Raw genomic sequence first — 12,036 nt, 5'->3', positions numbered from 1 at the left:
ACTCCCCAAATTCCCACAACAGCTGAGGTTGGGCTAGGCTGACGCCAGGAACCAGCTGCCCCCAAACTTCCACTTTGTAGAAGGACAGCCAACACTGTCCATTAGCGCTCGCCCTGATGAAGTCATGGTAACTAATCACAGTGGTAATGACCCCATTTCCAAATAGATTTGCACTCTGAGGTCCTGGGGACCTGGTGGGGGCATAGACCAACCCCCAGCAAGGCTCACGGCAGGGCTACTGGTGCGCAGTGTCTCAGCTAAGTTCTAGGAAACCCATCTCTCCTTCTTTGCTTTCACACTTGCCCAGGGCCTACAGGACTGGCCGTGAGCCTAGAAGAGGTAGGGCTTTCTAGAACCGTCCTTCCTCTGACAGAGTGCGACTGGACCACGCTGGCCTGAGTCCTCACCCAGGAGGCCCCTTGGCCCCCTAGGAGGAGGCCTTTGGTGGGCCAGGGTTATTAGTTCTTTGAGACTCCGAGGCGTGGGGGTGGTTTTATGCCTGGAGCCGAGGTGCAGTGTGCATAGGCGTCCCTGTGTTCGGCCCGGGGGGCTGTTAGCGGATGCCAGCCATGCCCCGCGACTGTCACTAAGCACCCAGAGAACGTGGTGAATTCATGGGGCCCCGAGTTCGCTCCCTTTCCTGCCCCGTGTGGAGCACGGTCCACGGAGGGGAGACTTGGACAAACGAGAGGCTCCCAGTGCAAAAGCTCTCAGGGCACCCGTGGCCTCATCAAAGCAGAGGGGCCCCGGCTGCCCCCAGGGGGCCGGCTGCGCAGGGAGACCCACACGGCCAGCGTGGCCCTGGGCTGTGACTTCAGCCCCGAGATACTCGCCGGGCCGGTGCCTTTGAAAGTCCCCGGCTCCCAGGTGCTGCTGAGGGATCAGCACGCGGCTGCCCTGCGTCCTCACCTCCACCCTCACCTCGGCTTCTTGCCTCTGCTTCCCCTTCCCCGCCCCACCCAACTCTTCTCCTGGACAAGACGGCTGTGGCCTTTGGCTCCGCCCCCTCCGTCCGCGCCTTTAGCAGACCTGCATGGGGCATCCGCTGGACCCCTACCCGGGCTGGCAAGCAAGACTGGCAGGGTGCCTGGGGTGCTCGGGAAGCTGACACCAAGCACAGAGAAACCCATCGAGCTATTTACTACACGTGACACTGAAATCCTGATCACTCTCAGGCAGGTCCTCGGACGTGAGCGTCGGGGAGGGGCCGCACGCCGCTGCGGGTCGCCAGGGACCCACCCAGCGCCGCCCCCTTTGCAGTTTGTGGTGAAAGCATCCTGATAAGGGGGGAGCTCCGCCAGACTAGCAAAGGGATTGCGGCCACACAGGGAGAGAGCTCCAGCTGTCAATCACAAACGCCCACCATGACAGTCACATCACCCGTGAACCCTCATACCTTCGGGATAAAAACCCAAACCGCCGGCGCCGCGGTTCACTAGGCTAATCCTCCGCCTTGCGGCGCCGGCACAACGCGTTCTAGTCCCGGTCGGGGCGCTGGAATCTGTCCCGGTTGCCCCTCTTCCAGGCCAGCTCTCTGCTGTGGCCAGGGAGTGCAGCGGAGGATGGTCCAAGTGCTTGGGCCCTGCACCCCATGGAGACCAGGAGAAGCACCTGGCTCCTGCCATCGGATCAGCGCGGTGCGCCGGCCACAGCGCGCCAGCGGTGGCGGCCATTAGAGGGTGAACCAACGGCAAAGGAAGACCTTTCTCTCTGTCTCTCTCTCTCACTGTCCACTCTGCCTGTCAAAAAAAAAAAAAAAAAAAAAAAAAAGAAAGGCCGCTCCTTTGTTGACCGGTCTGTTGCTTCCTTGGAATGCATTTCCAAAAACGTTTGCTTTCCTCTCTGAACTACAATTCATTACTCCATCGGCGAAAAGGAACCTAGCCGTGGGTAACGGTTGTGTTGGTTAATTCATCTAAGCACCGTGCAGAAAACCTCCAATACACCCACTTACGAAGCCCCCACAGAGCCCTGAGGAAGAGACGACCAGCTCGGAGAGCATGAGCTCCATTTGACAGATGGGAAGACCGAGGCTCGGCGAGGCTGAGATCCCAGAGCTCCGTCCTCAGCGCACAGTGGCACAGACCGGGTTTCCTTCCAGTCATCGCTCGCCCTCTCCTCCGCTGCTGGGGCTGCCACAGATTTGGGAGTTAGGGAAGGCGACAGGGATGGGGAAGCAGGCCTGGCTGTTCCTGGGAGCTCGCCAGCACAGGCTGTTAGAGACGTCTCCGTGGCCCTCAGTGGCTGGAGCTGCCTGGAGCTGCAAGGCCTTGCTGGACCGCAGAGGAGGCTCCCGAAGGCGCTGTGCACCCACCGCACCCAGGGTGGCTTCTCTCCGGGCACAGCCCCCTGCCCGAGCCCCAAGTCTGGAGCTAAAATGCACATCTCTCCCTGGGAAGCCGCCGACTGGCCCTCCCGCCTCCTACAGCGTGGGGGCAGATTGCTCCGCAGCCCTCCCCACTGCTGCGCCGACCTCTTAGGGCCGTGGGCTGTGGACAGCCCGCTCCCACCTGAGCCCCCACTGAATTCCCGGAGCCCCGAGTGAGACCAGCTGCACGTTGCTGTTACCATGCATGCTCCAGAGGCTGCCATGGGGGCCCCGGGACAGGCAGCAGGGGAAGCACAAGTGTGGTGGTGCCTGGCACAGAGACAGGACAGCACGGCCTTGTCTCAGCCCTCACCTCCTCTCTGTCAGCTCAGCCACGAGGAGGGGCTGCAGCTGGGGGCTTTGCCACCATAGGCGCTGAGAGAAGAGCAAGCCGCGGGGCGGCTCTCAGGCGTCTGCGGGGTGGCGGGCGGTCACCCACGCAGGAGTGCACTCGGGGTGGGAGGGGGGACTGTCTGCTCACCCTCCCCAATCTTTTTTTTCTTTTTAAGATTTATATTATTTATTTGAAAGGCAGAGTTAGAGAGAGAGAGAGGTCTTCCATCCACTGGTTCACTCTCTAAATGGCCACAACGACCAGAGCTGACCAGATCCAAAGCCAGGAGCCAGGAACCTCTTCCAGGTCTCCACGTGGGTGCAGGGGCCCAAGCACTTGGGTCATCTTCTACTGCTTTTGCAGGCCAGAGCTGGATCAGAAGAGGAGCAGCCGGGACTAGAACCGGTGCCCATATGGGATGCTGGCACTGCAGACCAGGGCTTTAACTCACTGCGCCACAGCACCAGCTCCCTTCCCCAGTCTTGACCCTGCCTCTGGTCCCCTTGCCACTGTGTGGAGGCCTTGTTTGCTGAGATTCCTGGTCCGTCCTGGCACCAGCCTGACCCACTTCTCTCACCCCTGAAGCCGGCTCCTCTAACAAAGGAACAGTGTCCATGCAGAATGGGGATGCAGCCTGCCAGGGAGTTCTGGGCACTCAGAGAGGCAGCCAGGGCCTGGCCAGGGCCCACAGATTGTTTGTCTTGGTTTTGAGGTCAGGGTGAGGGAGGCAGGCAGGGTCTATGTTGGGGAGCTGAGTGCATTTGCCAAGGTGGGAACTCAAGGCCAGAAGGGAGCCACTTGGGGTGGGGGGCGGTTCTAGCTCTGAGGCTCCCACTGCTGGCCTTAGGCCTGCCTCAAGCCCACAGGCCCTGACCTGACCGGAGACCCAGCAGCAGAGGGCCAGAGTGCACCCCATTTTTAAGCCAGTGAGTGGGACTTGTACTCCTGCCTTCTCCTCTCCTCACTCTGCCCGCTTCCCTATCTGCTCTGGCCCACTGCCTGATTCTCAGCAGTACACGGGGTTGCCTGCTGGGCCCGCAGGGGCAGCCCTGAAACTCGGCAGGGCCGTCGGCCCCTGGGGAGGGCAGCTCCCCCAGGAGAGACTCCTCTCTGAGTACAGGCTGGTCCAGGGACGCCCGTCGTGTCAGGCCACATCATTAGAGGCCAAGGACCTAAAGCAAAGGAGGGGAGACTCCCTTTTCTGTTTGCAGCCCAGACCCTCGGGAGCTGGGCTTTCTCCAGGTGCCGGACAAGGACAAATGAGCACAGGTGCAGGGTGGACTAGGTGCAAGTGACAACGTAAAGACAACCTAAAAACGGACGGAAATCGGTCAAGGACCTGCGGGGGCTGTGTCTCCCCAGGAGAGCACAAGCTCCCTGGGGGCTTCTTCATCCTGCTAACTCCTCCTGAAACTCACTCTCCTACCTCCTGCCGCCCTGGAGCGCTCAGGGGTGAATGGATGCAAGAACCTGTGTGTGGTGGGACAGGCTAGGGGGTGGGTGAGTGGGCGGGTGGGCGAATTGATGGACAGGTAGCAGCCTGGATGGGACTGAATGACTGGAAACTACACCAGAGAGAGGACAGAATGGAAGCTGGCCTGGCCCTGGCCAGCACAAAACCCAGGTGTCCCAAAGCTTTCTTTACAGAGGATGCAAAAAGCACTGGACATGAGACAGGAGCTAGGGTCTGGCCTTGTGGCTCGGCGGGTGAAGCCAATACCTGCAATGCCGGCATCTCATAAGGACACTGGTCCTGGCTGCTCTGCTTCTGATCCAGTTCCCTGCTAATGCGCCTGGGAAAGCAGCGGAAGATGGCCAAGTGCTTGGGCCCCTGCACCTACGTGGGAGACCAGGATGAAGTTCCAGGCTCTTGGCTTCAGCCTGGCCCAACCTCGTCCATTGCAGTCAGCTGGGGAGTGGGGTGGGGGGAATCTCCCATCTGCTGGTTCATACACACACACACACACACACACATATCCAAACAATGCACACGTCTATGAGAAGGTACGTGGGCACATCAGTCATCAGGGAAAAGCCAGTTGAAGTCCCCGTGAGACACCATTATGTCACCAGCAAAAGAGCCGCTTTTATAAAGGGTTAATGAGGACAAGCTGGAACTGGAACTCTCCTGTGTTGCCGGCGGGAGCGTGATTGATACAATCACTTTAGAAAACCGTATGGCAGGCATTTAGTAAGGCAACAAATATGCTTCTCTGTGATCCAGAAATTCCACTGCCAGGCCTGACCCAAGAGAAATGAGTAGGTATGTCGTATAAATATTTTGTGTGAACGCTCATGGGAACTGGAAACAGCCCGATGGTCATCGGAAGGGAAATAGGTATGTGCCACCTTGTGGTGTGTCCGTCCACACAGTGGAATACTACTCAGCAGTGAAAAAGAACACACTCCTGATGCAGGCAGCAGCATGGATGTAGCCATGTGGGGGTGAGGAAGACTGAGTGTGTACTGTCGGAGGGACGAGGCAAGCAAAACTGAGCCAAGAGGGGAGAGGTCAGGATAGTGCTGCCTTTGGGGGAGGGGCCGACTGGAAGGAGGTACAAGGGAGTCTCCTGGGGTCCCAGGCGTGGTCAGCAGCGCCATCGGAGTGGGGTTCATGTGTGTGCACTCATCAGGCTCTGCACTGATAACTGGGGTGCTCACTGTATTTTTATGTTGCACTTCAATCAAACCTTTTATGTATTTTTAATTTTTTCGAGACGTAGAAACACACACAGAGAGAGAGAGAGAGAGAGAGAGAGAGAGCGCAGACCTACAAAGCTCCCATTCGCTGGTTCACTTCCCAGCTGTCTACCACGGCCAGGGCTGGGTCAGGCTGAGGCCAGGAGTTGGGAGCTCCATCCAGGTCTCTCACATGAGTGGCAGGAACCCAGTGGCTGGAGCCATCACCATTGTAACTCGGGGCCTGAGTTAGCAGGGAGCCGGAGTCAGGAGCCAGAGCAGGGATTCAAACCCGGGCACTCTGATGCGGGATGTGGGCATCCTACCAGGCGTCTTAATGACGAGGCCAGAGGTCTCCCCTAACACAATATTTTTAAAAACAGGCATCTTTTCTTTTCTTTTCTTTTCTTTTCTTTTCTTTTCTTTTCTTTTCTTTTCTTTTCTCCCTCCCTCCCTCCCTCCCTCCCTCCCTCCCTTCATTTCTTCGAAAAACCCAGAATTCCACCAATGGAAATAGGGACAAGGGAGGAGCTCGGAGGGAGGCCCATGTGACCCTTCAGAGACACCTGTTCTCAGGACTCAGCCTGCTAAGTCAGAGGAAGATGTTAAGTGATGCATCCTTGTCCTTGCGTGAGGCCAGGGGGCTGAGCCGGCCAGGGAGGAGAGACCGCTCCTGCGGGGAAGTCGAGGGGCGGGTGACGCCCACCTGGGGCTTTCCTGCCAGCTCCACCCCAGGCCGTGGCACACCTGGGAGCAGGCCCGGGACTTCTGTGCCTCCCCGCCCCTCCCCGTGCTGTGACTCCTCCTGAGCGCCTGTGCCCAGCTGGCCCCAAGCTTGTCCTCTGTGGACTGAGATGGGCGACACTGCCCAGGCATTCTCTGCGCTGGTTCCGAAGGTTCCCTGGGGCCCCCAAACCACCATGAGTGAGGTGGCCTGCCGGGCCCACCTACCCTTCCCCCCAGCCCCTTGGGCACCTCTGGAAGGCCCGAGGGCTCCCTCTGCTGACCTCATGGGGCTGAAGTCACCTGCGCTGCTCCTCCCATGAGTCAGGGAGCACAGGTGCTGGCTCAGGTGACAGCATGTGAGGCCTCTGGGTCAGGGCCCAGAAGTGGGAGGGCCTGGCCAGGCCAGCACAGGTGCCAAGGGAGGAAGCTGTGAGTCAGCCCCAGCTCTTCCCCCTGACCCCGCCCAGCTCCCGCTCCTCCCCATCGGGCACCCTGGCCGCCCTGGCCGCTCCTTGGTATCCCTCTCACCCATCTTCCCTCCTGCTCTGCAGCGGCTCTGGGTCCAGGCCACAGCCCCTCACCCCAGAGACTGCTGGAGGCGCCCCCTGCCCTCCAGCCCTAGCCCCCGCACCCAGCCTCCTCAGTGTGTCATGAACTGCACAGCTTTTAAAGTTTAGAGACTTGACAAACGCATGTCCCCACGCAGCCAACAGCCCGATCAAGATGTCACTGGAGCAAAGGCCGTGGAAGCCGTGGGGTTCTTGTCTTCACACAAGAAAGAATTCAGGCCGAGACAGAGAGCGGAGTGATAAGGCTTTATTGGGGACAGGGCAGCTGTCAGGATGGAAAGGACAGAGAGAGAGAGCGCCGAGTCGCTAGGACTGGGGGAGAGCGAGGTGACATGGTTGAGTGGAGAGAGTACACCTGGGCCGGCCAGGCGGGCTCAGCTGAGAGGCAGAGGGCTGAGCGCTGTCCGGTTGGACTCCCGAGGTTTTTGAGGGAGTCTGTTTACCCGCCTCCCCCTCTCCTCCCGGACAAGGGATGGGAGCAGAGCAGAGGGGCTTCCCTTAGGGAGTCTGTGAAGGTTTTACTGCCCTGTGTTATCAGGTCAGGTAACGTCTTTGGTCCTGAGGAGAGAGAATTCTCCTGGGAGCTCTCCTTGGGGGAGGGGCTGGGACCACCTGGGAGGTTATGGGGTCTGGGCAGGACTTTGAGGTGCAAGGTGCTGGGTTTCTGGAGCTTCCACAGTGGGTGCTGGTCTTCAGGCCCCTCTCACACACTTGGGCTCAATTTCTGACTTCCTACCTAACAAAGGCACGCGGTCCCCAGCCCACACCCAAAACCACCTCGGTGCTGACTTCCATCCCCCAAAATGAGTTTAGCAGATAAACTGGATGTTTTAAAAAATCACTTTAAAAATATTTATCTATTTTATTTGAAAGGGAGAGTTACAGAGAGAGAGAGGAGAGGAAGAGAGAGAGAAAGAGAGAGAGAGAGAAAGGTCTTCCATCTGCTGGTTCACTCCCCAATTGGCTGCAATGGTTGGAGCTGTGCTGATCCGAAGCCAGGAGCCAGGAGCCTCTTCCAGGTCTCCCAGGTGGGTGCAGGGGCCCAACACTTGGGCCATCTTCTACTGCTTTCCCAGGCCATAGCAGAGAGCTGGATCGGAAGTGGAGCAGTTGGGACTTGAATCAGTGCCCATATGGGATGCCGGCACTGCAGGTGGCAGCTTTACCTGCTACGCCACAGTGCTGGCCCTGATAAACTGGATGCTTACAGTAATTACACAGTCTTACTCCTTCGTATCTGGCTTCTCTTAGTCCACATCAGGTTTAGCGCCTGCATCCATCTTTTCCCTTTTGGGTTCCGTCTCTGTTTTATGAACACGATTCCAGTTTGGCTGTTTCTGGTTTTTGATCACAATGGCTAATACTGCCATGACCATTTGTGTACAGACCTTTGTATGCATGTGTGTCTTTACTTCTCTTGGGTAAAACCCCTGGAAATTGAATGTCTGGGATATAGAGTACATATATGTTTATCCTTTTTTTAATTAATTAATTAATTTATTTTTTTGACAGGCAGAGTGGACAGTGAAAGAGAGAGACAGAGAGAAAGGTCTTCCTTTTGCCGTTGGTTCACCCTCCAATGGCCGCCACGGCTGGCGCGCTGTGGCCGGCACACCGTGCTGATCCGAAGGCAGGAGCCAGGAGCCAGGTGCTTCTCCTGGTCTCCCATGGGGTGCAGGGCCCAAGCACCTGGGCCATCCTCCACTGCACTCCCCGGCCACAGCAGAGAGCTGGCCTGGAAGAGGGGCAACCGGGACAGAATCCGGCGCCCCGACCGGGACTAGAACCCAGTGTGCCGGCGCCGCAAGGCGGAGGATTAGCCTATTGAGCTGCGGCGCGGGCCCATATATGTTTATCCTTGTAAGAAGCTGCCACACGTTTCCAAAATAGTTGTACAGTTATAAACTCCCACCAGTAATATGTGAGACTTCCAGTTGCTCCACATCCATGCCAACATTTGCTATTGTCAACATGTTTGGTTTTTTAAAGATTTCATTTATTTATTTGATAGGTAGAGTTACAGACAGTGAGAGAGAGAGAGAGAGAGAGAGAGAGAGAGAGAGAGAGAGAAAGGTTTTCCTTCCGTTGGTTCACTCCCTAAATGGCCACAATGGCAGGAGCTGCGCCTATCTGAAGCCAGGAGCCAGGAGCTTCTTCCTTTTCTCCCATGTGGGTGCAGGGGCCCAAGCACTTGGGCCGTCTTCTGCTGCTTTCCCAGGCCACAGCAGAGAGCTGGACTCATGGCGCTGGCCCCAACTTGTTTATTTTTTTAAGATTTATTTATTTTATTTGAAAGACAAAGAGAGAGAGAGGGAGACCTATAGAGAGAGATCTTCCATCTGCTGGTTCCCCCTTAAGTAGCCGAATCAGTTGGAGATACATAAAACTGAAGCCAGGAGCCAGGAGCTTCTTCCAGGCCTCCTACATGGGTAGCAGGGACCCAAGCACTTGGACCATCTTCCACTGCCTTCCCTGGTGCATTAGCAGGGAGCTGGATCAGAAGTGGAGCAGGCAGGAATTGAACCAGTGGCCTTATGGGATGGCGGTGCTGCAGGTGGTGGCGTAACCCACTACACAACAGTGCCAGTCACTATTGTCTACTTGTTAATTCTAGTCATCAGAAGATCTTTTGTAAAAAAATCACATCCAAACCCAAACGTTCATCAGCTGCTGAATGGATGAACAAAAGGCAGCGGAATATTAGTCAGCAGTAAAAGTAAGGGGTGAATGCGCGCTACTCTAAGGTGCAGCTTGCAAACACCGTGCTGAGTGACAGAAGCTGATCACAGAGACCGCGTGTGCTGTGACTCCATTTATGGGAAACGTCCAGAATAAGACAAACTGTTCAGAGAGAAAGCGGATTAGTGCTTGTCTGGGGCTGAGGGAATGGCAGGGTGGGAGGGTGGTTGTTAATGGCTACGAGGTTTCTATTTTTAAAAGATTTTATTTATTTGAGAGGTGGAGTTACAGACAGAGAGGGAGAGACAGAGAGAGAGAGAAGTCTTCCATCTGCTGGTTCACTCCCCAAATAGCCACAACAGCCCGAGCTGCGCCGATCTGAAGCCAGGAGCTTCTTTCAGGTCTCTTGCGTGGTGCAGGGGCCCAAGGACTTCGGCCATCTTCTACTGCTTTCCCAGGCCATAGCAGAGAGCTGGATCGGAAATGGAGCAGCCGGGACCAGAACCAGTGCCCATATGGGATGCCGGCACCAAAGGCGGAAGCTTAGCCCCCTACGCCACAGCGCCGCCCCCCACCCAGGGTTTCTATTTTTTAAAGATTTATTTTAAAATCAATAGAGTGACAAAGGGAGACACAGAGAGAGATCTTCCATCTGCGGATACATTCCCCAAATGGCCAGAAAGGCTGGGCTGGGCTAGGCTGAAGCCAGGAGCCGGGGAGCCCATCAGGGTCTCGCATGTGAGTGGCAGGGGCCCAAGCACTTGGGCCACCTTTTGCTGCTCTCCTAGGCACATTAGCATGGAGCTGGGTAGGACTCAGACTGGCATTTTGGTATGGAACGCCAGCATTGCAGGTGGCGGCTTATCCCACTGCACCTCCACACTCGTCCATGGGGTTTCCTTCTGGGAGCAATAATGCCCTAAAATTGTGGTGATTCACAACTCTGTGCCTACACCATGCACGACTGAATTAAAGAGACATACCTGGGGGAATTGTGTGGCCTGTGAACGGAGTCGCAATACAACTACTTTCAAAAGCCCCCCTAGGCCAACGCCGCAGCTCACTAAGCTAATCCTCCGCCTGTGGCGCCGGCACCCTGGGTTCTAGTCCTGGTTGGGGCACCAGATTCTGCTCCGGTTGCTCCTCTTCCAGTCCAGCTCTCTGCTGTGGCCCGGGAGGGCAGTGGAGGATGGCCCAAGTGCTAGGGCCCTGCACCCGCATGGGAGACCAAGAGGAAGCACCTGGCTCCTGCCTTCGGATCAGCGCAGTGCGCCAATTGCAGCGCGCCGGCCGCAGCAGCCATTGGGGGGGAAACCAACGGAAAAGGAAGACCTTTCTCTCTGTCTCTCTCTCTCACTGTCCACTCTGCCTGTCAAAAAAAAAAAAAAGTGCCCCCTAGGCTGGCGCTGCAGCTCACTAGGCTAATCCTCTGCCTGCGGTGCTGGCACCCCAGGTTCTAGTCCTGGTTGGGGTGCCAGTTCTGTCCCGGTTGCTCCTCTTCCAGGCCAGCTCTCTGCTGTGGCCTGGGAGTGCAGTGGAGGATGGCCCAAGTGCTTCGGCTCTGCACCTGCATGGGAGACCAGGAAGAAGCACCTGGCTCGTGGCTTCAAATCCGTATAGTCCCGGCCGTAGCAGCCATTTGGGGGGTGAACCAACGGAAGGAAGACCTTTCTGTCTGTCTGTCTGTCTCTCTCTCTCTCTCACTGTCTAACTCTGCCTGTCAAAAAAAAAAGTGCCCCCGCTGCCCCCCACAGCCATTTTCAGATCTAGCTCAGCAGCCAGGCTCTGCAGCTCCTCACACCGTCTCGGGGTACAGGTGCGCCACCACCTCTGTCTCGCACAGGCCTGGGAGCCTGCCACCTCTGAGACCGGGCACACACGCTGTTAGCCCCTGCGAGTTCCCACACCCTGTGCCTTCTTCCTGCCTCATCTCTGACTCAACCCATGTGGCCCAGCTCGCCTGACAGCTTTCCCTGCTCCCTCCTCGGTCCGTGCGTCCAACAAGTACTTATGAGCACCTGCAGGGTGCCTGAGCCTGTTCCAGGCTCTAGGGAGAGGGCAGCACCCAGAACCCTTGCAGAGTTCCCATGGCGTCTGCACGAGCAAGTGTGAGTCAAACACTTAGCAGATGCTGTGGGAAGACTTGTGTTCCAGCCCCTGCCCTGCCAGCCACTTCTCTATTCCCATAGTGCTTTGCATCCTCTACCGTTTCAACCCTAACTTAGGTGGACATCTGCAAGTCAATAGCGGGTCTCAGGCCGGCACAGTGGCTCACTTGGTTAATCCTCTGCCTGAGGCGCTGGCATCCCGTATGGGCGCGGGGTTCTAGTCCTAGTTGCTCCTCTTCCAGTCCAGCTCTCTGCTGTGGCCTGGGAAGGCAGTGGAGGATGGCCCAAGTGCTTGGGCCATGCACCTGCATGGGAGACCAGGAGGAAGCACCTGGCTCCTGGCTTCGGATCGGTGTAGTTTTGGCCGTAGCAGCCATTTGTGGGGTGAACCAATGGAAGGAAGACCTTTCACTCTGTCTCTCTCTCACTGCCCATCTGTCAAAAAAAAAAAAAAAAAAAAAAGCGGATCTTCTTGGCAGGGTTGGGGTCTCTGAGAACGGACCAGGCCTGGCTCTCCTGGGCATCACAGCAAGAGCTTTCTAGAACCCTTTCACAGTCCTGGTCTCTGTTCCC

This window comes from Oryctolagus cuniculus, chromosome 15 (genome assembly GCF_051225735.1).
Source record: "Oryctolagus cuniculus isolate XC-2025 breed Fujian yellow rabbit chromosome 15, ASM5122573v1, whole genome shotgun sequence".
In the NCBI taxonomy this organism is placed as follows: domain Eukaryota; kingdom Metazoa; phylum Chordata; class Mammalia; order Lagomorpha; family Leporidae; genus Oryctolagus; species Oryctolagus cuniculus.
Note: the sequence above shows the minus strand (reverse complement) of the source record.